At 37.0% G+C, this 23,261-nt stretch overlaps 1 protein-coding gene across 2 annotated transcripts in view; it reads right to left on the bottom strand.

Moving 5' to 3' along the window:
* Window positions 1–23,261, bottom strand: part of SNTG1 (syntrophin gamma 1) — a 795,508-nt gene that overhangs the window by 432,181 nt on the left and 340,066 nt on the right. The window lies entirely within an intron of this gene.

The raw sequence follows: 23,261 nt of genomic DNA, 5'->3' as shown, positions 1-23,261 counted from the left end.
TCCCAGTCAGGGCATATGCCTGGGTTGCAGGCCAGGTCCCCAGTAGGGGACACACTGGAGAGGCAACCACACATTGATGTTTCTCCCCCTCTCTCTCTCCCTCCCTTCTCCTCTCTAAAAATAAATAAATAAAATATTTTTTTAAAAAAGACATTTAAATTTTAGAGCCACTATACCTCTTTATAAATATATTTCTGGTTTTCCTACATTAGCAAAAACAATTTTTTCTATCTGGTTAATAATAAATATTTCTTGTCTTTGAACATAATATAGAAAGAAGCAGACCAATTATTGTTTACATAAAGCATATTGATGTTTTCATCTATTGAATTGGTATGTATATATATGCCAATTGACATATATATTTGTGTGTGTGTGTATACATGCACACATAAATAGTACACGTTTTCAGGGGTTCAAAGATGGCGGCTTTGCTTGAGGAAGCATGATTCTCTGCTTCTGTGCAGGGGAGAGAAACTGGAGGATCAGCGGAGGAACAGAGCATGTGGTCTAGGTTACCAAAACATTTTTGAAAACAGGACATCAAAAATTATAGCAGACATTGAAAAACCAGATGGTAAGGAGACTGCTTCAGGACAACAGGGACCCAGGGATCTTCGAGGGGATCCCCGAAGATCCCTGGGTTGCAGCCCCTAGGCCCCGTGCTCCCGGGTCTGCCTCAGGGCACCCGGGAGAGCAGAGTCGCTGCTCCCTCCCCTGACAACAAAGGTTGAGCAACACCAGGGGAGACCTTGTTGCTTGAAGGTACAGAGAAGGGAGTTGGACTGGGAGACAATTGTACAGGGGCTTCAAGCACCCACCCATAGCCCTGGGAGAAGTGAGTGCCTCCAGCCAGCATGACCAGGGGCGGCTGGGACATGTGCCCGTGCCCCCAGCCCAGTGGGAATGTGGATAGGTGGAAAACCCAGACCTCGTAGCCCTGAACAAAGAAAGGGTGTGGGTGTTCTCGGGTTTCTGGAGCCTGAGGTGGTGAACTATGGAAGCTTACACCCCCTCAGGAATCCTGACTCTGTGCTGTGAACCTGGAAGGGATGCAGAGCTTAGTGGGTTCCTAGAGCCAGAAACTGAAAAATTGGTGGATGTGCATGCTCCTTTACCATCCCCAGAGCTTGCACTGTGAACCCAGAAAAGATGTGGGTGCTTCCCAAGAACATAGCACCCCCTGTGGTGCAATTTGGGGAAAGGGCATGTCTCCTTACGATCCCCAGAGCTTGCATCGTGAAACCCGAAAAGACACAGGAGTTCTTCGGGGCCCTGGAACCCTGGAGACTGGGGCAGTGAGTTCCAGAGAATGTGCTCAGAAGTGCCTAGGGTCCTATAGTGAACACTCAGATTCGCTCTGGGGAGATCGCTCTGCTGGCCCTGGGGACACTACCCCAGACACTCACTGAGTTTTGACTGGGAAGAGTGATAAGCATTTCAAACACCCCTCAGCCTGCTGAAGCCAGCAAGATCAGAAAAACTGGTCTGGTCAGTTAGAAACCACCAAGAGGTTTTGTTTGTTTGTTTGTTTGTTTGCTTGTTTGGTTTGTTCATTTTGACTGTTATTGGTTGATTGATTTTATCTTGTGTTTTAAGTGACTTTTTATTTTTCAATTCTTACTATGTTTATATCTTTCAATCCCTCATGTTTCTCTTCCATTCATCCTAGTATTATTCCTTCCACTCCAAATTTATCTCTCCTGCATCACTATATTCTGCATTTTTCCCTTGTTTTCTGAGCTGGCAAGTTACTGCAAATTTGTATTATCTTTCTCTCACTTTTCTGACATTTTTTATTTTAATAGTATTTTGGTATTCATTTTCTTTCTGTATAATCTTCTTTGCTTGGCTGGTTATACTGTCATTTGATAGGTTCCCCCTATTATCTCAGTTACAGTGTGGTGATAACTTACTATTCTTCATTTGTGTTCCATTAGTACAACTCTCAAGGTTCTATAAAACTTATTGTTCCTATCTAGATCTCATAGATTCTGTCACATGATTGTTGCTTTAATATTACTGTAAATAAGACCTAGTTCATATAATTGTAAATACTACTCAACACACCTGCCTGATTGCAACAGACTTCACAATTTCCTGAACAATATTATTGTGGGGGTTCTCTCTATTATTTTACACACTACTCCTACTCACTAATCTTTATTCCAACCCTATATCAGAATCTGACCTCCCACAGCCTGACAACTTCCTAGATCCAACTAACAATCCATTCTTCCCCAATAAGAGTCTAACCTTTTCCCCATCCTTTCTAAAACATGTCTAGTGGGGTGGAGAATCACAGTTAATACTATAAGTAGCCAAAGGATATCCCATCTCTTCTCTACTGGCTGCTAATGTAAATATCATAGAATACTGTCCTGCTGTCTTAAACCATTTCACCTTACTCCTCCAACTGATCACAAAAAAGAGTAGGGGGACGCTGTGAACACCAGGAAACACAAAGGACACTGAACCACTGAATCTCACAGGTATTCTACCACAGAAGTTCACACCATAAAACCAGGGAACCAGAACAGATCAATTTAAGAAACAGAGGCTAACAAGAAGAGTCTCACGAACAATGAGATGACAAAGAAACAATCCCCAAATGAAGGGAAAGAGGGAAGCCTCAGAAAAAATGCTAAATGAAATAGAGGCAACTCAACTATCAGATAGTGACTTCAAAACAATGATTATCAGGAAGCTCAATGAACTCACAATGAGCTACCAGAAACTAGAGGAAAGCTATAACAATCTCACTGAAAACTATATCAACATGAAAAAGGAAATAGAAACAATCAACAATGGCCAAGAGGAAATGAATAATACCATTTCTGAACTGAAGAACACAGTAGAAGGAATGAAAAGCAGGGCTGATGAAGCAGAAGATCGGATTAGTGAGCTAGAGGACAAAGAAGAAGAAAACACCCAGAAAGAGCAAGAAAAGGAAAAGAGGCTCAGAAAAAATGAAGAGGGATTAAGAGAAATGTAAGACAATATGAAATGTAATAATACCCGTATAATAGGAATACCAGAAGGAGAAGAAGAAGACCAAGGGATAAAAAACCTATTCAAAAAAGTAATGATGGAAAACTTCCCTAATTTGATGAGAGAAAAAGTCACACAAATCCAAGAAACTCAGAAGGTCCCTATCAAGAGGAACCCAAAGAGGCCTACCCCAAGGCACATCATAATTAAAATGGCAAAATTTCAAGACAAAGAGAGAATATTAAAGGCAGCAAGGGAGAAAAGGGAAGTAACATACAAGGGAGCCCAAATAAGGCTAAGAACTGACTTCTCAATGGAAACACTCCAAGCCACAAGAGAATGGCAAGAAATATTCCAGGTAATGAGAACCAGAGGGCTGCAACCAAGGCTACTTTACCCAGCAAGGCTCTCAGTAAAGATAGAAGGCCAAATAAGAAGCTTCTCAGACAAAAGAAGTCTAAAGAATACACCTCCACCAAACCAGCTCTGCAAGAGATGCTAAAGGGGCTGCTTTAAGGAAAGGAAGGAAAAGAGAGAGAGAGAGAGAAACACACGTACATAAAAGACAATGAATAAGTACCTATCAATAATAACCTTAAACGTAATGGATTAAATGCTCCAATCCAAAGACACAGAATAGCTGAATGGGTAAAAAAAAATGACCCACATAAATGCTGCCTACAAGAGACCCACCTCAGGATAAAAGACCTGCACAGGATGAAAGTGAAGGGCTGGAAACAAATCTTCTAAGCAAATGGACAGGAAAAAAAAGCCAGGATAGCAATACTCATATCAAAATAGACTTCCAAAAAGGTCCATTAAAGAGAGGACCAGAAGGTCACTTCATAATACTCAAGGGAAGAATCAACAAAGAAGACATAAATATAGTAAATATATATGCACCCAACATAGGAGCACCCAGATACATAAAGAAAATCTTAGAGGACTTCAAGAAAGATATAGACAGCAACACAATTATAGTGGGGAATTTTAACACCCCACTATCAAAAATGGACAGATCTTCCAAACAAAATATTATCAACAAAGATATTGAGGCAATGAACAATACCCTAGATGAAATGGACTTTACTGATATATACAGAGCCCTCCATCCCAAAGAAGCTAAATACACATTCTTTTCAAATGTACACAGAATATTTTCAAAGATAGATCACATGATAGGGCACAAAATAAGCCTCAACAATTTCAAGAAAATTGAAATCATACCAAGCATTTTCTCAGACCACAAGGGACTGAAGCTGGAAACCAACCCCAAGGAAAAAAACCAAAAACACTCAAAATCGTGGAGATTAAATAGCATGCTACTAAACAAATGAATGGGCCAAGAATGATATTAGAGAAGAAATCAAAACGTTTCTGGAAACAAATGACAAATAACTCACAAAACCCCAAAATTAATAGGACACAGCCAAGGCAGTCCTGAGAGGGAAGTTCATAGCAATACAGGCCCACCTAAAAAAGTTAGAAACTTCTCAAACAAACAACCTAACCCTACGTCTACAAGAACTCGAGGAACAACAACAAAGAAAGCCCACAGCAAGCAGAAGGAAGGAAATAACAAAGGTCAGAGCAGAATTAAATGACATAGAGACTAAAAGCACAATTCTAAGGACCAATGAATCCAAGAGCTGGTTCTTTGAAAAGATAAACAAGATCAACAAGCCTTTAAGCAGACTCATGAAGAAAAAAAGAGCGAGAACCCAAACAAACACAATTAGAAATGAAAGAGGAGAGATTACAACAGATACCACAGAAATACAAAGGATTGTAAGAAATTACTACAAAGCAATGTATGCCAAAAAATTTGAAAACCTAGATGAAATGGACAAGTTTCTAAAAAAATATAATCTTCCAAAACTCAATGGAAAAGAAGCAGAAAGCCTGAACAAACCAATAACAGCAAAAGAAACTGAAGCAGTAATCAAAACCTCCCAAAACACAAGAGCCCTGGACCAAATGGTTTCACAGGAGAATTCTACAAAGCATTTAAGGAAGAACTAACCCCTATCCTTCACAGACTATTCCAAAAAATCCAAAAAGATGGGAGTGTCCCAAACTCTTTTATGAGGCCAACATCATCCTAATTCCAAAACCAGATAAACACACAACAAAGAAAGAAAACTTTAGGCCGATATCTCTGATGAACATTGACGCTAAAATCCTCAACAAAATACTGGAAAACTGCATCTAACAGTACATTAAAAAGATCATATGCCATGACCAAGTGGGATTCATTCCAAGGATGCAAGGATGGTACAATATTCACAAATCAGTGAATGTAATACATCACAGAATCAAAAGCAAAGACAAAAACCACATGATCATATCAATTGATGCAGAAAAAGCATTTGATAAGGTACAGCATCCATTCATCATAAAAACACTCAGCAAAGTGGGAATAGAGGGAGCATTCCTTAACATAATAAAGGCCATGTATGAGAGACCTACAGCCAACACCATACTCAATGGGCAAAAATTAAACTCTTTTCCACTAAAATCAGGAACAAGACAAGGCTGTCCACTTTTACCACTTCTGTTCAATATATTATTGGAAGATTTAGCGACAGAATTTAGACAAGAAAAAGAAACAAAACATCCAAATCAGAAAGGAGGAAGCAAAACTGTCACTGTTTGCAGATGACATGATAGTGTACATAGAAAATCCTATAGACTCCATAAAAACACTGCTTGATCTAATAAGTGAATTTGGCAAAACAGCAGGATACAAAGTCAATATCCAGAAATCAAAGGCATTTCTGTACGCCAACAATGAAACAGCAGAAGCAGAAATCAAGGAAAAAAATCCCATTTGAAATAGCAAAAAGAAAAATAAAATATCTAGGAATAAACCTAACCAAAGAGGTTAAAGACCTGTATTCAGAAAACTACATAACACTCAGGAAAGAAATCAAGGAAGACACAATCAAATGGAAACATATACCAAGTTCATGGATTGGAAGAATTAATATCATCAAAATGTCCATACTACCCAAAGCAATTTACACATTCAATGCAATTCCTATTAAAGTACCAATGGCTTATTTCACAGACATAGAACAAACACTCCAAAAATTTATATGGAATCATAAATAACCCCAAATAGCTGCTGCAATTTTGAGAAAGAAGAGTAAAGTAGGGGGGATCACAATACCTGACACTAAACTATACTACAAGGCCACTGTAATCAAAACAGCCTGGTACTGACATAAAAACAGGCACATGAACTAATGGAACAGAACAGAGAGCCCAGAAATAAACCCAAGTCTCTACAGTCAGTTAGTATTTACAAAGGAGGCAGCAACATTAAATGGAGTAAAAATAGCCTCTTCAACAAATGGTATTTGGAGAACTGGACAGCTACATGCAAAAAAAAAAAAAGAAACTTTAGCACCAACTTACTTACACCTTACACAAAAATAAATTCAAGGTGTATAAAAGACTTAAATATAAAATGTGACACCATTAAAGTCCTAGAGGAGAATGTATGTAGGAAAATCTCAGATATTTCATGCAGAAACTTTTTTACTTACATGTGCTCTAGAGCAAGGGACATAAAGGAAAGAATAAACAAATGGGACCTCATCAAAATAATTCTGCTCAGCTAAAGAACACAGTATCAAAATAAAAAGAGAACCAACTGTATTGGAAAACATATTTGCCAATGACACCTCAGACAAGGGTTTAATCTCTAAAATATATAAAGAACTTACATGACTGCACTCTAAGAAGACAAGCAACCCAATTCAAAAATGGGCAAAGGTCTTGAACAGGCACTTCTCCAGGGAGGACATACAGAAGATCCAAAGACACATGAAACGATGTTCAATATGGCTAGCTATCAGAGAGATGCAAACTAAAACCACAATGAGATACCACTTCACACCAGTCAGAATGACTATCATAAACAAAGCAACAAAAAACAAGTGTTGCAGAGGTTGTGGAGAAAAGGGGTCCCTAGTGCACTGTTGGTGGGACTGCAGACTGGTACAACCACTATGGAAAGCAGTATGGAACTTCCTCAGAAAACTAAAAATGGATCTGCCTTTTGACCCAGCAATTCCACTGCTGGGGCTATATCCTAAGGACACTAAAACACCAATTAAAAGAACCTATGCACCCCGATGTTCCTAGCTGCACAATTTACAGTAGCTAGGTGCTGAAAGCAACCTAGATGCCCATCAGTAAATGAATGGATCAAAAAACTATGGTACATTTACACAATGGAATTCTATGCAGCAGAAAGAAAGAAGGAGCTCCTACCCTTTGCAACAGCTTGGATGGAGCTGGAAAGCATTATGCTAAGTGAAATAAGCCAGGCAGTGAAAGATAAATACCACATGATCTCACCTTTAACAGGAACCTAAACAACAAAACAAAGAAACAAGCAAAATATAACCAAAGACACTGACATAGAGGACAGGCTGACAATGACCAGAGGGGAGAGAAGAGGGAATTTCAGGGGAGAATGGGAAGGGTTTACAGGAACAAGTATAAAGCACCGATGGACAAAAACTAGAGGGAGGGTTGTAATGGGAGGGAAGTGGGGAGGTTTGGGTGCATTGGCTGGATTGGGAATAAAAGGGAGAAAACTGTACTTGAACAATTATTAAAATTAAAAAAGGTTAAATAATAGTACATGTTTTCACAGTTGGTTTTAGATCTTTATCTTCAAGCAGGTGGAAGTTTTGATGTTAAGGGTGTACATGCTATTATTCTGGAAGCTTTTAAACTGTTTCATGCAGAACTAACATAAGCAGAAGGAAAAAGATGCTTATTTGAGTGTTGCCTACTTATTCTTTGGAAAAAAAGCAAGTTGCGTATTTATTGTCATTCTGCAAGTAATGACAAAATCACTAGTGTTCAAACAGTGATTATGCCATTTTTTTATGGTCAGCAGCCTCTAAGAGTGGCTTGAATTGTGGTTAAATGTACAATATTTGGAATAGTACATTTAATCTGAGAATACAGAAATAGTCATACAAAAACTACTTTTAAATGGTCAGTTATTTGACTATTTACTAACATAGATAAGAATGAATAAAAAGATTTTATTTAACCTATCATTATTCTACAGGAACTATTATCCTTTTATATGCCTAAAATCATTCAGATTCTCAAAATCAATTACGTTTGCTAAGCAAAAATTACAATTCTCACCTAAAACTAATACCATTACTTCTGGAACCTAACTATACTAATATTAATTTCCTGTAATACATTAAATTTCATTCATCTGGGCAACAAAATTAAATGGTTATTTTGCCTTATAGCATGTTTTGTCTACAACTGTTTAATTTCTTTCATTCCTCCAATCCAAATTTATTCTCAGCTTTGTGACTTATTTCTTATGTCAATTTTCACCTAATTTTATTTTCTGTTCCTACTGACATTTGGTATCCAAAAGCATAGCAAACAGTAGATACTATAACACACACTTGTTGAATAAATTAATATAAATACTTGAATAAATAATTTGCCAAATTGGACAGCAAATGTCCATTAAGTTTGAAGTCTGTTTTATAGATGTGTAAGAATGTTACCATTTATGGGTCAGAGAAAAAATACTAGAGGTTATTCAAACAAATATTTTCCCTTATGTGAACTCCAACACATTAACTTCCTGTTTTTAAAGTATTGGTCACTTCTCAATATGCCGTAAGGAGTACTCAGTTGTATATTTCTATAGTTAGAGAGAAAGTGAGACAGAGAATGCAATGTCTCTAAGGAAGCTTGGGACTAACCCTCTCTATCTATGGTGCATTGCATTGAGTTGGTTAAACTGTTATTTGGTCAGAAAAAAAAATGACAGCAACAAGCAGCTGCAGTAATAAAAATCAAACCTGGTACCCTGGCTGGTGTGACTCAGTGGACTGAGCGCTAGCCTGCATATCAAGGGATTGCCAGTTCGATCCCCAGTTAGGGTAACAGGTCTCCAGGTGACCTAGTTGTGAGCAAGGTCCCAATTTGGGGGTATCCAGTCGAAGTTTCTCTCTCTTTCATCCTCCCTTCTCCTTTCTCTAGAAATAAATAAGAATACAATCTTTAAATTTTTTTAATCAAATAACTTCAACCTCTTTGCTTTCATCCATGACTTTCCCACTCTTGAATATTGGAATTAGATGGATTATGTCCAATTCAAGAGTAAAATATCATTCTATCTTAACAAGCCAAGTAATTTCTGCATTAAATTTAAGCTTATCTAATCTGTAATCAAACTCATTTAACAAATTGAGTAGCTATTTTAAAGCAGGAAGTGTTTTACATATGAGAAGACCTGCCAAGACAAAAACATCATCTCTGCTTTATATAGTGTTATTTTTATTTGTGATCAATGAACCAGTGAGATATACAGATTCGAACACAGATGAAACTCTTGGAAATATCTGTTCTCATTTACAGAAGACAGAATAAATAATATGATTATAAGTCACATGCTACAAGTTAATAACAAACACATAAAGTCATTTTATGGCTTTAATGGAAAAATACGTTTATTTGTGAAATCATGGAATTTGAAGTGCTGATAATATCTTCTTGTTTTCTGAGGGCAATATATTTAAAAATATGGCACTGTTAAAAATGCTCAAATAACTTTGTTATTCAGTCAGATATATTATTTTAAGAACAATTTTTAAATGGCTCTTAATATTTTGTTAATATTTTCCTTGTGTATGGCTAATAACAAACAAACAGTCATCATTCTTTTTTAAAGATTTTATGTATCTATGTATGTATTTATTTATTTATTTTTGTTGTTCAAGTACAATTTTCTCCCTACCACTCCCCCCTGCCCCATCTCTCCCTGCCTCCCACCTTCAATCCTACCCCTTTGACTTTGCCCATGGGTTCTTTATGTATTTCCCTTGATGACTCTTCCCCTACTTTCCCCCATTATCCCCTCTGACCTTCCCTCTAGTTACTATCAGTTTGTTCTTTATTTCAATGTCTTGGGTTATATCTTGCTTGCTTATTTGTTTTGTTGATTCTTAAATATTGTTTTATATATGTGTGTGTGTATATATATGTGTATATATATATATATATGACATAGGTTCAAGGTCATGAACAACTGCATGTTTGTACGTGACTAATGTTAAGCCATAATGTTTAGGCCATCTGGTTATAATATGTGTTTTGTCAGGATGTGTGATATTTAATAATAAATTGTATCTGGGAAATACTGAAAATCTAAAGTTAGTCAGTATTGTCCTTTTTTTTTTTCATTTACTGTTGAGAATGTCTGGAAAAATATATGAGTTTGATAATCCAAGGGATGTTGAAGAACTTTAGTGAATGCCACTTGAGGCTGATGATGGGAATGACAAGAGTCAAATGTGAAAGTAAAAGTGATTTAGAAGATGAAGATTATGTGGAAGTTTGTTCAGAAGATTAGGATACCAAGCAAGATATTTCTAGTGAAGAGAGTGAAGATCAATTAGACATGAATGAAGAAGGTTTTTTTGGAAAGTATGAATAATCAAAATGGAGAAAAAATTCAATAAGAAGACAATTTAGGAAACAGTTGCAGAATATTTTGTGTCAAATTCCATTAGTTCAGCCAAATGCAAAAAAAAGCCAAGACAGAACTTAAAACTTGGAACTGCTTTATAACAAATGATATTTCAGATGTAATCTGATACAAATAAATACATCAATTCTATCTTGAGATGATTTTTACGAGAAAGTTATGTTAAATGGATAGGCAAAACTCAATTGAAAGTATTTTTATGCCTCTCCTGTCTAGGTGGTTTACATCGCAGCAATCAGCTAAATTTGCAGGTTTTATGGGCTACAAATGTTAGTGTTGTTAAAATTTTTTTTTAGCATTTCAGCACATTACATACAATAATGAATGCATCATTCAGGTATATACAACCTACACTATAATTTTTTGGACCATAACTGCTGCAGGGTTAGGTGGCTTAGTGACATTCTGTACTGCATATTGACTTTTTAAAGTAAAAGTGTTTGGGTAAAAAGAACTTGGCTGGAATCCTAGCTCTGACAGATACTAGATTTGTAATTTAAGTTATTAGTCTTCTTTTTACATTAATAAACTTTATTTTTGTAGAGCAGTTGTAGGTTTACAGAAAAGTTGAACATAAATTACAGGAGATTCAATATACCTTCTTCACTTCACCACACACATCATTCCCCAATTGTTAAGGTCTTGAATTAGTATGGTGTTTTGTTACAAGTGATGAGCTAATATGAACACATCATTAATTAAAGTCCTTAGTTTATATCAAGTTAAGTTTCACTCTGCTGTATAGGTCTATGGTTTTTGACAAATACATTACATCATGTATTCACTGCTATAGTGTCACACAAATAGTTTTGTTCTATAAATCCCATGTTCCTCCTATTCATCTCTATAGCTCTCTACCCAAACCCTTGGCAACCAAAGAACTCTATAATGTCCGTATATTTTTTCTTGTATAAAGTCACATTATAATTGTAACCATAGGGGATTATTTCACTTAGCAATATGAATTTAAAGTTCCTCCATGTTTTTTGTGGCCTAATAGTCTTTTTGTTAACTGAATGACATTTTATAGTATGAACATACCACAGTTTGGTGATCCATTCTATTAAAATGTCTACTGAAAGACATTTTGATTTTTTTAAAGTTTCTTTGGCAATAAAGTTTTATGAATAAAGTTGCAATAAACACTACTGTGAAGTTTTTTTTTCTGTCAAAATAAGTTTTTCACCCTGGCTGGCATAGCTCAGTGGATTGAGCGAGGGCTTGCGAACCAAAGTGTCTCAGGTTTGATTCCCAGCCAGGGTACATTCCTGGGTTGCAGGCCATAATCCCCAGCAACCGCACATTGATGTTTCTCTCTCTCTCTCTCTCTATTTATCTAACTATCTCCCTCCCTTCCCTCTCTAAAAATAAATAAATAAAATCTTAAAAAAATAAGTTTTCAACTAATGTAGGTACACACTAGGAGTACTATTGGTAGATCATATAATAAAAGTATGGTTTGTTTTGTAAAAAATTGTCAAAATATCTTGGGTCTTGTTGATTTTTACTCACTTTACATGCTACCTCTTAATGTATTCATTCACATTTAAAATCATTGCTAATACTCATATATTTGAGTTCATATCTACCATATTTGTGCCTATTCTACTTGCTGTCTCCCTTTCTTTGGCCTTCCCATCCTTTTTTGTTTTAGCTGAGCATTTCATATGATTCCATCTTCTCCTGTCTTTTAGAATATAGATTTTATTTTTAATTATTTCAATGGTTTCCCTAATGAATGCAAAATACTATTATAATCAATCTGTCTACCTTTAATTATACTACACATTTTCATAGGTAATGTAGGTATCTTATAACAGAATACTCACAAGTCTTCTCTCCTATACCTTATTAATATTGTTATTAATTTCACTAATCAATAAGCTACGATCATCAAATATCTTATCCCCATTAATATTTTAAATATAGAATTTTTAGATTAAGTATAAAATAAATAATTTTAGCTCACTTACATTTATTCCTTCATTAGCATTCTTCCTTTCTTTATGTAGATCTAAGTTTCTGATCTATATAACTCCTCTCACTGAAAAAGGCTTTTTTAAAAGATGTGTTGCGTGACAGGTTTAATGGAAATAAATCACTCAGTTTTTGTTTCATTGATAAAGTCTTGAATACTCCTTTACTTTTGAAGGAAAATTTCACTAGATACAAAGGTTAGTTTAGTGTTTTCATTATTCAAAGCACTTAAATATTTTACTCCACTGTCTTCTTTTTTGTACATCTTCTGAAGAGAAGTCTGGTGTAATTCTTAACCTTGCTCCTCTATAAATAATGTGGTGTTTTGGTTTGGTTTGGTTTACTTATTTTTTAAAAATTTTTTCTTCTTCTTTCAGTTTTATGCAGTTTCCATGTATTAGGTTTTGGTACAGACTGTTTCTTAGTATTTATTCTGTTTGATGTTCTCCAAACTTCCTGAATCTGTAGTTTCAGTTTGTCATTAACTTTGTAAAATTTTCAGCCATTATTACTTCAATATTTCTATCATCCCTTTCTCTGTTCCTTCTTCTGTTATTCCCTTTACATGTAGGTTACACATTTTTAAACTTGTCTCAGAGTTTTGGGATACTCTGCTCTATTTATTTAGTCATTTTTTGTTTGATTTTTTAGTTTGAGGTTTTCTAATGACATATCTTCATAATTATCATTTTTTCCCCTTTGGCTTTGTTCAGTTATCTATAAGCCCTTCAAAGAGAGGATTCACTTCTGTTATAGTTTTTTTTTATTTTATTTTTAGCATTTACTTTTTATTTTCATTATAATTTCCACTTTTCTGCTTACAGTACTCACCTGATATTGCAAGATGTCTACTTTATTCCACTGTATTCCTCAAATATATATATTCCATTATATTTTAAACTCACAATCTGATAATTCCAAAATATCTGCATATCTGATTCTAGTTATTTTGCTTTCTCTGTCTTGTCAAAAGGGTTTTAGTTTGTTTTGCTTTGTTTTTATCTTTTAGTATGCCTTGCAATTTTTTTTTTTGTTCAAAGCTGGACATCATATATAGGTAAAAAAAACTTTAGTGTGAATTTTAATGTTTATATGGTATTTACTGTTTGCTGTAGTTATAGATGTTCAAAATATCTATTCCCTCCAGTTTCCTTATTTTTGTGTTTCATGTTATTTTTGGGTTTTCCTACAGATTTCTTCTTAAGTAGAGTCTGTTCCTTGACATTCTCTCCTGGAATCCACTGTTATTTTACTTGAGACTTGTTGATATGGTGGGAAATTGTGGGGGAAATAGAAACAGTCTGTAATCCTCTGGTTAGGTCTGAGCCTTCTAGTGAGCTTGTGCCACTGATCTGACTTTCACAAATACTTCTCTGGTTTTCCTCTCTTTCTGCCCTTAAGTGGGTAAGCAAGCTTCGAGGAGTCTGAAGGTTGGTATTTACATTTCCCTATGTTGTTTAGTCTCTAATAAAGTAGTGTTTCCTTAGGAAGGACTCTGTTAATTAGGAAAAAAAATACCATTGCTTTGTTTCAACATAGTCACTTTCCCCCTTGCACTGCAGGAAATAGATTTTTTTTTTTTTTGGTGATCATTACTTTAAGAAACTGATGGGGTTCCTGGAGATAAAACTCATGACTGATGAGTGCCCAGTGGCCTTTCTAAGGCTGGGCCCCTAGGAGTATTTGACTCTCAAGTTAGTCTACAATAAACTTCCAGCAATTTATTAATTACAATTTAAATTTTCCTACATTTTCTGACTCCAATAGTATTTTGTCCACTTAATAAGGTGTGATTCTTGGCATTTGCCTGTCTTTCCAGTTTAGAGGATGGCACTTTGCTCTATGCCTAGTTTCCTAAAGGATGAGAAACATTGTTGACTTACAACTTGTTTGACTTTTTCTCACTATAAGAAAGGGAGTGATGACTTCTAAACTCTTTACATATTAGAACAGAACCCAGAAGCCTGAACTGTCAATTTTCTAATTTAATTGAAGAATGAAAAAGGCCCAGTAATGCTTCTTCCACAGAGAAGTTGTGAAGATCAATGTAAATTATGAGTTAGAGGATCAGAGAGGTTAAGTTATTATGTCTGAGGGCCCACAGCTATAAAATGGTGAGGCCAGGACTTGAAGTCAGCAGTCTGCCTCTAGACCTTAACCTGTTTCCTGCCTTAAAATATGCCTAGATGTGCACAACATTAGCTATCATTTAAAATGTATCATAGTTATATAGGTAAATGGAATAATTAAGCAAAAACTCATGTGGAAATTTAGTGCAGCCATTCTGTAAATTATAGACTAGGAAAATAATTGAAAGATTTCTTAGCTTTAAAATACTAAGTCTTTTTTAAAAAAAACAGTGTCTTTTCAAAATAGTATTTATTTCCCTTTGCTTTTTTCATTTTATATTGCATTTTTAATTTTTTTTATTTTAATCATTGATCAAATACAGTTTTCTCCTTTTTACTCCCAATCCAGTCCCCCTCCCACCCTCCCCACTTCCCTCCCATTACCACCCTCCCCTTAGTTTATGACCATGTGTCCTTTAAGTTTGTTCCTGTGAACCCTTCCCACTGTCCCCTTAAATTCCCTCTTTTTTCCCCTCCGGTCACCGTCAGCTTGTCCTCTATTTCAGTGTCTTTGGTTATATTTTGCTTGTATCTTTGTTTTGTTATTTAGGTTGCTGTTAAAGGTGAGATCATATGGCATTTTCTTTCACTGACTGGCTTGTTTCGCTAAGCATAATGTTTTTCAGCTCCATCCACACTGTTGCAAAGGGTAGGAGCTCCTTCTTTCTTTCTGCTGCATAGAATTCCATTGTGTAAATGTACCACAGTTTTTTGATCATTCATTTACTGATAGGCATCTTGGTTGCTTCCAGCATCTAGCTATTGTAAATTGTGCTGCTATGAACATTGGGATGCATAGGTTCTTTTGAATTGGTGTTTTAGTATTCTTAGGATAGAGTCCCAGGAGTGGAATTGCAGGGTCAAAAAGCAGATCCATTTTTAGTTTTCTGAGGAAGTTCCATACTGCTTTCCATAGTGGTTGTACCAGTCTGCAGTCCCACCAATAGTGAACTAGGGTCCCCTTTTCTCCACAACCTCTCCAACACTTGTTGTTTGTTGCTTTGTTTATGATGGCCATTCTGTCTGGTGTGAAGTGGTATCTTGTGGTTTTAATTTGCATCTCTCTGATAGCTAGCCATATTGAACATCGTTTCGTGTGTCTTTGGATTTTCTGTATGTCCTCCTTGGAGAAGCGTCTGTTCAAGTCCTTTGCCCACTTTTTAATTGGATTCCTTGTCTTCTTAGAGTTCAGTCGTGTAAGTTCTTTGTATATTTTGGAGATTAAACCCTTGTCTGAGGTGTCATTGGCAAATATGTTTTCCCATACAGTTGGTTCTCTTTTAATTTTGATGAGGTCCCATTTGTTTATTCTTTCCTTTATGTCCCTTGCTCTAGGGGACAAGTCAGTAAAAAGGTTTCTGGGTGAAATATCTGAGATTTTCCTACCTACGTTCTCCTCTAGGACTTCAATGGTGTCAGGTTTTATATTTAAGTCTTTTCTCACCTTGAATATATTTTTGTATATGGTGTAAGTTGGTGCTCAAGTTTCATTTTTTTGCACGTGGCTGTCCAGTTCTCCCAACACCATTTGTTGAAGAGGCTATTTTTAATCCATTTAATGTTGCTGCCTCCTTTGTCAAATATTAATTGACCATAGAGACTTGGGGTTATTTCTGGGCTCTCTGTTCTGTTCCATTGGTCTGTGTGTCTGTTTTTATGCCAGTACCAGGCTGTTTTGATTACAGTGGCCTTGTAGTATAGTTTAGTGTCGGGTATTGTGATCCCTCCTACTTTACTCTTCTTTCTCAAAATTGCAGCAGCTATTCGGGGTCGTTTATGGTTCCATATAAATTGTTGAAGTGTTTGTTCTATGTCTGTGAAATAAGCCATTGGTACTTTAATAGGAATTGCATTGAATGTGTAAATTGCTTTGGGTAGTATGGACATTTTGATGATATTAATTTTTCCAATCCATGAACACGGTATATGTTTCCATTTGTTTGTGTCTTCCTTGATTTCTTTCCTGAGTGTTATATAGTTTTCTGAATACAGGTCTTTTACCTCTTTGGTTAGGTTTATTCCTAGATATTTTACTTTTCTTTTTGCTATTTCAAATGGAATTTTTTCCTTGATCTCTGCTTCTGCTGTTTCATTGTTGGTGTACAGAAATGCCTTTGATTTCTGGAGATTGACTTTGTATCCCGCTGTTTTGCCAAATTCATTTATTAGGTCAAGAAGTTTTTTTGGTAGAGTCTATAGGATTTTCTATGTATACTATCATGTCATCTGCAAACAGTGACAGTTTTGTTTCGTCCTTTCCAAATTGGATGCCTTTTATTTCTTTTTCTTGTCTGATTGCTGTGGCTAAAACTTCCAGTATTATATTGAACAGAAGTGTTGAAAGTGGACAGCCTTGTCTTGTTCCTGATTTTAGTGGAAAAGAGTTTAATTTTTGCCCATTGAGTATGATGCTGGCTGTAGGTCTGTCATATATGGCCTTTATTATGTTGAGGAATGCTCACTCTATTCCCACTTTGCCGAGTGTTTTTTTCATGAATGGGTGCTGTACCTTGTCAAATACTTTTTCTGCATCAATTGATATAATCATGTGGTTTTTGTCTTTGCTTTTGTTTATGTGATGTATTACATTTACTGATTTGCGAATATTGTACCATCCTTGCATCCCTGGAATGAATCCCACTTGGTCATGGCTTATGATCTTTTTAATGTATTGTTGGATGTGGTTTGCCAGTATTTTGTTGAGGATTTTAGCGTCAATGTTCATCAGTGATATTAGCCTGAAGTTTTCTTTCTTTGTTGTGTCTTTATCTGGTTTTGGAATTAGGATGATGTTGGCCTCATAAAAAGAGTTTGGGAGACTCCCATCTTTTTGGATTTTTTGGAATAATCTGTGAAGGATAGGGGTTAGCTCTTCCTTAAATGCTTTGTAGACTTCTCCTGTGAAACCATCTGGTCCAGGGCTTTTGTGTGTTGGGAGATTTTTTATTACTGCTTCAATTTCTTTTGCTGTTATTGGTTTGTTCAGGCTTTCTGCTTCTTTTTCATTGAGTTTTGGAAGACTATATTTTTCTAGAAATTTGTCCATTTCATCTAGGTTTTCAATTTTCTTGGCATACAGTTCTTTGTAGTAATTTCTTACAATCCTTTGTATTTCTGTGGTATCTGTGGTAATCTCTCCTCTTTCATTTCTGATTGTGTTTATTTGGGTCTTCTCACTTTTTTTCTTGATGCGTCTGCTTAAAGACTTGTCGATTTTGTTTATCTTTCAAAGAACCAGCTCTTGGATTCATTGATCCTTAGAATTGTGCTTTTAGTCTCTATGTCATTTAACTCTGCTCTGATCTTGGTTATTTCCTTCCTTCTGCTTGCTCTGGGCTGCCTTTGTTGTTCCTCGAGTTCTTGTAGACGTAGAGTTAGGTTGTTTGTTTGGAATGTTTCTAACCTTTTTAGGTGGGCCTGTATTGCTATGAACTTCCCTCTCAGGACTGCCTTGGGTGTGTCCCATAAGTTTGCGGTTGTTGTGAGTTCTTTGTCATTTGTTTCCAGAAACCTTTTGATTTATTCCCTAATATCATTCTTGACCCATTCATTGTTTAATAGCATGCTAATTAATCTCCATGATTTTGAGTGTTTTTGTTTTTTTTTCCTTGGGGTTGTTTTCTAGCTTCAGTCCCTTGTGGTCTGAGAAAATGCTTGGCATGATTTCAATTTTCTTGAAATTCTTGAGGCTTGTTTTGTGTCCTATCATGTGGTCTATCTTTGAAAATATTATGTGTACATTTGAAAAGAATGTATATTTAGCTTCTTTTGGTGCAGGGCTCTTTATATATCAGTGAAGTCCATTTCATCAAGGGTATTGTTCAATGCCACAATATCTTTGTTGATATTTTGTTTAGAAGATCTGTCCATTTTTGATAGTGGGGTGTTAAAATCTCCCACTATAATTGTGTTGCTGTCAATATCTTTCTTGAAGTCCTCTAAGATTTTCTTTATGTATTTGGGTGCTCCTATGTTGGGTGCATATATATTTACAATATTTATGTCTTCTTGATGTATTCTTGCCTTGAGTATTATGAAGTGGCCTTCTGGGTCTCTCTTTATGAACCTTTTTTGTAGTCTATTTTGTCTGATATGAGTATTGCTACCCCGGCTTTTTTTTTTCCTGTCCATTTGCTTAGAAGATTTGTTTCCAGCCCTTCACTTTCATCCTGTGTAGGTCTTTTATCCTGAGGTGGGTCTTTTGTAGACAACATATGTGTGGGTTATTCTTTCTTAGCCATTCAGCTATTCTATGTCTTTTGATTGAAGCATTTAATCTATTTACATTTAAGGTTATTACTGGTAGGTACTTATTCATTGTCTTTTATGTACGTGTGTTCCTCTCTCTCTCTCTCTCTCTTTTCACTCCCTTCCTTAAAGCAGTCCTTTTAGAATCTCTTGCAGAGCTGGTTTGGTCAAGATGTATTCTTTTAGACTTCTTTTGTCTGGGAAGCTTCTTATTTGGCCTTCTATCTTGATCGAGAGCCTTGCTGGATATAGTAGCCTTGGTTGCAGCCCTCTGGTTCTCATTACCTGGAGTATTTCTTGCCATTCTCTTCTGGCTTGAAGTGTTTCCATTGAGAAGTCAGCTGCTAGCCTTATTGGGGCTCCCTTGTATGTTACTTCCTTTTTCTCCCTTGCTGCCTTTAATATTCTCTCTTTGTCTTAAAATTTTGTCATTTTAATTATGATTTGCCTTAGGGTGGGTCTCTTTGGGTTCCTCTTGATTGGGACTCTCTGTGTTTCCTGGATTTGTGTGACTTTTTCTTTCATCAAATTAGGGAAGTTCTTCATTACTTGTTCAACTAGGTTTTCAATCCCTTGCTCTTCTTCTTCTCCTTCTGGTGTTCCTATTATACGGATATTATTACATTTCATATTGTCTTGCATTTCTCTTAATCCCTCTTCATTCTTTCTGAGCCTCTTTTCCTTTTCTTGCTCTTTCTGGATGCTGTTTTCTACTTTGTCCTCCAGCTCGCTAATCCGATCTTCTGCTTCATCGATCCTGCTTTTCATTCCTTCTACTGTGTTCTTCAGTAGAAATTGTATTCTTTATTTCCTCTTGACTTGTATTCAGAGTTTCTATTTCCTTTTTCATGTTGATATAGTTTGCAGTGAGATTGATGTAGTTTCCCTCTAATTTCTGAAAGCTCATTGTGAGTTCATTCAACTTCCTGGTAATCATTGTTTTGAACTCACTATCTGATAGTTGAGTTCCCTCTATTTCATTTAGCATTTTTCCTGAGGCTTCCTCGTTTCCCTTCAATTGGGGGTTGTTTCTTTGTTTTCTCAGTGTTCGTGGGTTTCTTCTTTTTTCTTCTTGTTTGTTAATTTGATCTGTTCTGATTCCCTGTAATTATGGTGTGAACTTCTGTGGTAGAATATTTGTGAGATTCAGTGGTGCAATCTCCTTCGTGTATCCTGGTGTTCACAGCTTCTCCCTATTCTTTTTTGTGATCATTTGGGGGAGTAAGGCAAAATGGTTTAAAACAGCAAGACAGTATACTATGATATTTACTTTAGCAGCCAGTAGAGAAGAGATGGGTTATCCTTTGGCTCCTTATAGTGTTAACCGTGATCGTCCACCCCACTATCCACGTTTTAGAAAGCATGGAAAGAAGGTAAGACTCTTATTGGGGACGAGAGGATTGTTAGTTGGATCTAGAAAGTTGTGAGACTGTGGGAGGTCAGATTCTAAGGTAGGGTTGGACTAAAGATTAGTATATAGGAGTAGTGAGTAAAAGAATAGAGACAACCCCCACAATAGTATAGTTCAGAAAATTGCAAAGTGGGCTGAGATCAGGTAGGGGTATTGAGAAGCATTTACAATTGTATAGACTAGGTCTTACTAGGAATAATAGTAAGCTGACAGTCTTGTGGCAGAATTGATGAGGTCTAGATAACAAGAATAAAGAGTATAGAACCTTGAGAGGTGTATTAATGGAACACAGATGGAGGATAGTAACTTATCAACACCTTGTGACTGAGATACCAGGGGGAACCTATCAAATGACAGTATAACCAGCCAAGCAAAGAAGATTATACAGAAAGAAAAAGAATACCAAAATATTATTAAAATAAATAATGTCGGAAGAGTGAGAAAAAGATAATACAAATTTACAGTAACTTGCAAGATTAAAAAAAATAGGAAAGAAAAGCAGATGTAGTGCAGGAGAGATAAATTTGGAGTGCAAAGAATAATATTAGGATGAATGGAAGAGAAACATAAGGGATTGCGAGATAAAAATAATAAGAATTGAAAAATAAAATGTCACATAAAACACCAGATAAAATCAATCAACTAACAACAGCCACAAAAACCAAACCAAACCAAACCAAACCAAACAAAAAAAAGAGAGGAAAAAAAGAGAAAAGATAAAAAAAAGAAAAAAAAAAACCTCTTGTTGGTTTCTAACTGGCCAGACCAGTTTTTCTGATCTTGCTGGCTTCAGCTGGCTGAGGGACCTTTGAAATGCTTTTCTCTCTCCCAGCCAGATCTCAGTAAGTCTGTCAGGTAGCCTGGGCCCTCCCGAACACACTGGCTCTTTGGATCTCACTTCCATGTTCTTCCGGACTCCGGGGTCCTGCAGGTTTCCAGCTCTATGATCTCAGGAGGCACCGGAGATGTTTTGGGATTCACTGCGCCCTCCCTGGGGATAGTAAAAGGGCGAGCCCCTCCCCCAAACTTTTGAGATTCGGATTGCCCTAAGCGCCTCGCCGAGACCCTGCCGGTATCAAAGCGCGCAACAGTCAGTCATCCTGACGGTGCATGAGTCAAGCCGTTTCCAGCTCCATGTTCCCTCACCGAACCACACTCCGACCAGGTGTGGGTGCCTTTCCCTGCTCCCCCAGTTGGGCTGGCTGGAAATCTCTGAGCCACCACTGTACGAATGTACCAAGTGCCATATCCCTCCTGGGATTGCAGCCCGAGATTCAGGCCTCCCTATGGGGTGCGTGCGGAGCGTGGCCCGGTTCTGTACTCTCCAACGATCTGCACTTCCACCGGGCTAGGGGTGCAGGCACCCTTCCAGGCTGCCCCTGGTCCTGTCGGCTAGAGTCCCTCGCTCCTCCCAGGCCTCTGGGCGGGTGTTCATAGTCCCTGGGCGATTTTTTCCCAGTCCAACTGGCCAATCTGTTCCTTTTAGCAACATGTTCTCCCTTGGAGTTATTCACCCCCGTATTAGGGGGAGGGAGCAGCGACTTCCCTCTCCCGGGAGCCCCAGGGCAGACCCCAGAGCACCAGGCGGGCCTGGGGTCTGCACACCCCTCTGCCCCGTGCTGATCCCTGGGCCCCTTTTGTCCTGTAGCAGACTCCTTATCGTCTGGTTTTCCAGTGAGTGCAATAATTTTTGATGTCCTGCTTTCAAAAGTGATTCAGTAACCTAGCTCACTAGTTCTGTTTCTCCACCCATCTGTGAGTTTCCCCCCTCTTCACAGAAGCCGAGAAAAACGTTGCCTAGAGTAAAGCCGCCATCTCCCCTCCTGCATTTTTAATTTATTTTTTAATTATGTTATTGTTGTTCAAATACAGTTGTCTGCATTTACCCTCCACCAATCCCCACTTCTCCAGCCATCCCCCCTCCCTTCCCTAATGCCACCCCCCCTTGGTTTTGTCTATGTGTCCTTTATAGTTGTTCCAAAAAACCCTTTCCCCCTTTCCTCCCATTATTTTCTCCCATATCCCCTCTGGTTATTGTCAGATTGTTCTTAATTTCAGTGTCTCTCATTATATTTTGCTTGTTTGTTTGTTGATTAGGTTCCACTTAAAGGTGAAATCATATGGTATTTGTCTTTCACCACCTGGTTTATTTCACTAAGCATGATGCTCTCCAGATCCATCCATGCTGTTGCAAAGGGTAGGAGCTTCCTCTTCCATTGTTTAATGTACCATAGATTTTTGATCCATTCATTTACCGATGGGCACTTAGGTTGCTTCCAACACTTGGCAATCGTGAATTGTGCTGCTATGAACATTGGGGTGCATAGGTTCTTTTGGATTTGTGTTTCAGGGTTCTTGGGATACAATCCCACCAGTGGAATTGCTGGGTCAAAAGGCAGTTCCATTTTTAGTTTTCTGAGGAAATTCCATACTGTTTTCCACAGTGGCTGCACCAGTCTACATTCCCACCAAGAGTACCTTTGTTTTTTCCTTTTTTGTTTCCACCATTGTTCATTTCTGTAAGCTTGAGAAGTTTGTTACAAACAATTTAATTTATTTTAGGGATAATAGTTTTTTTATATCTGAAGGAACCCAAACTGTCTGTTGACATGCAGTATATTTTATGTGTTTATGTTCATATACACATTGATACACATTTACAACCTGAGTACATGGAATAAATGGACCTGCTAAAATGATTATATTGGTTCTGAGAGCAAAGTAATTGTACTTGAGAAGAAAATAGCTGCTCTAGCTGTGCTATTCTGTACCTGAGATTTTTTTCTGGTGACACTGTCATCATTTAGCAGTAAGTGCCTGAAATGCCCTGACATTACAGGAGTAACTGCACAGTGTTGCACTCAGGGGAATGGTGAATCTATTTCAATGATGGTGGACATAAATTGCTGGCAAAACTTTCATTTTAATTTCGGAGACAGACAGCTGTAGTAGTGGA

Source organism: Phyllostomus discolor, chromosome 7 (assembly GCF_004126475.2).
Source record: "Phyllostomus discolor isolate MPI-MPIP mPhyDis1 chromosome 7, mPhyDis1.pri.v3, whole genome shotgun sequence".
Taxonomy (NCBI): Eukaryota; Metazoa; Chordata; class Mammalia; order Chiroptera; family Phyllostomidae; genus Phyllostomus; species Phyllostomus discolor.
The sequence above is the reverse complement of the archived record's forward strand: the minus strand, read 5'-3'. Positions and strand labels throughout refer to the sequence as shown.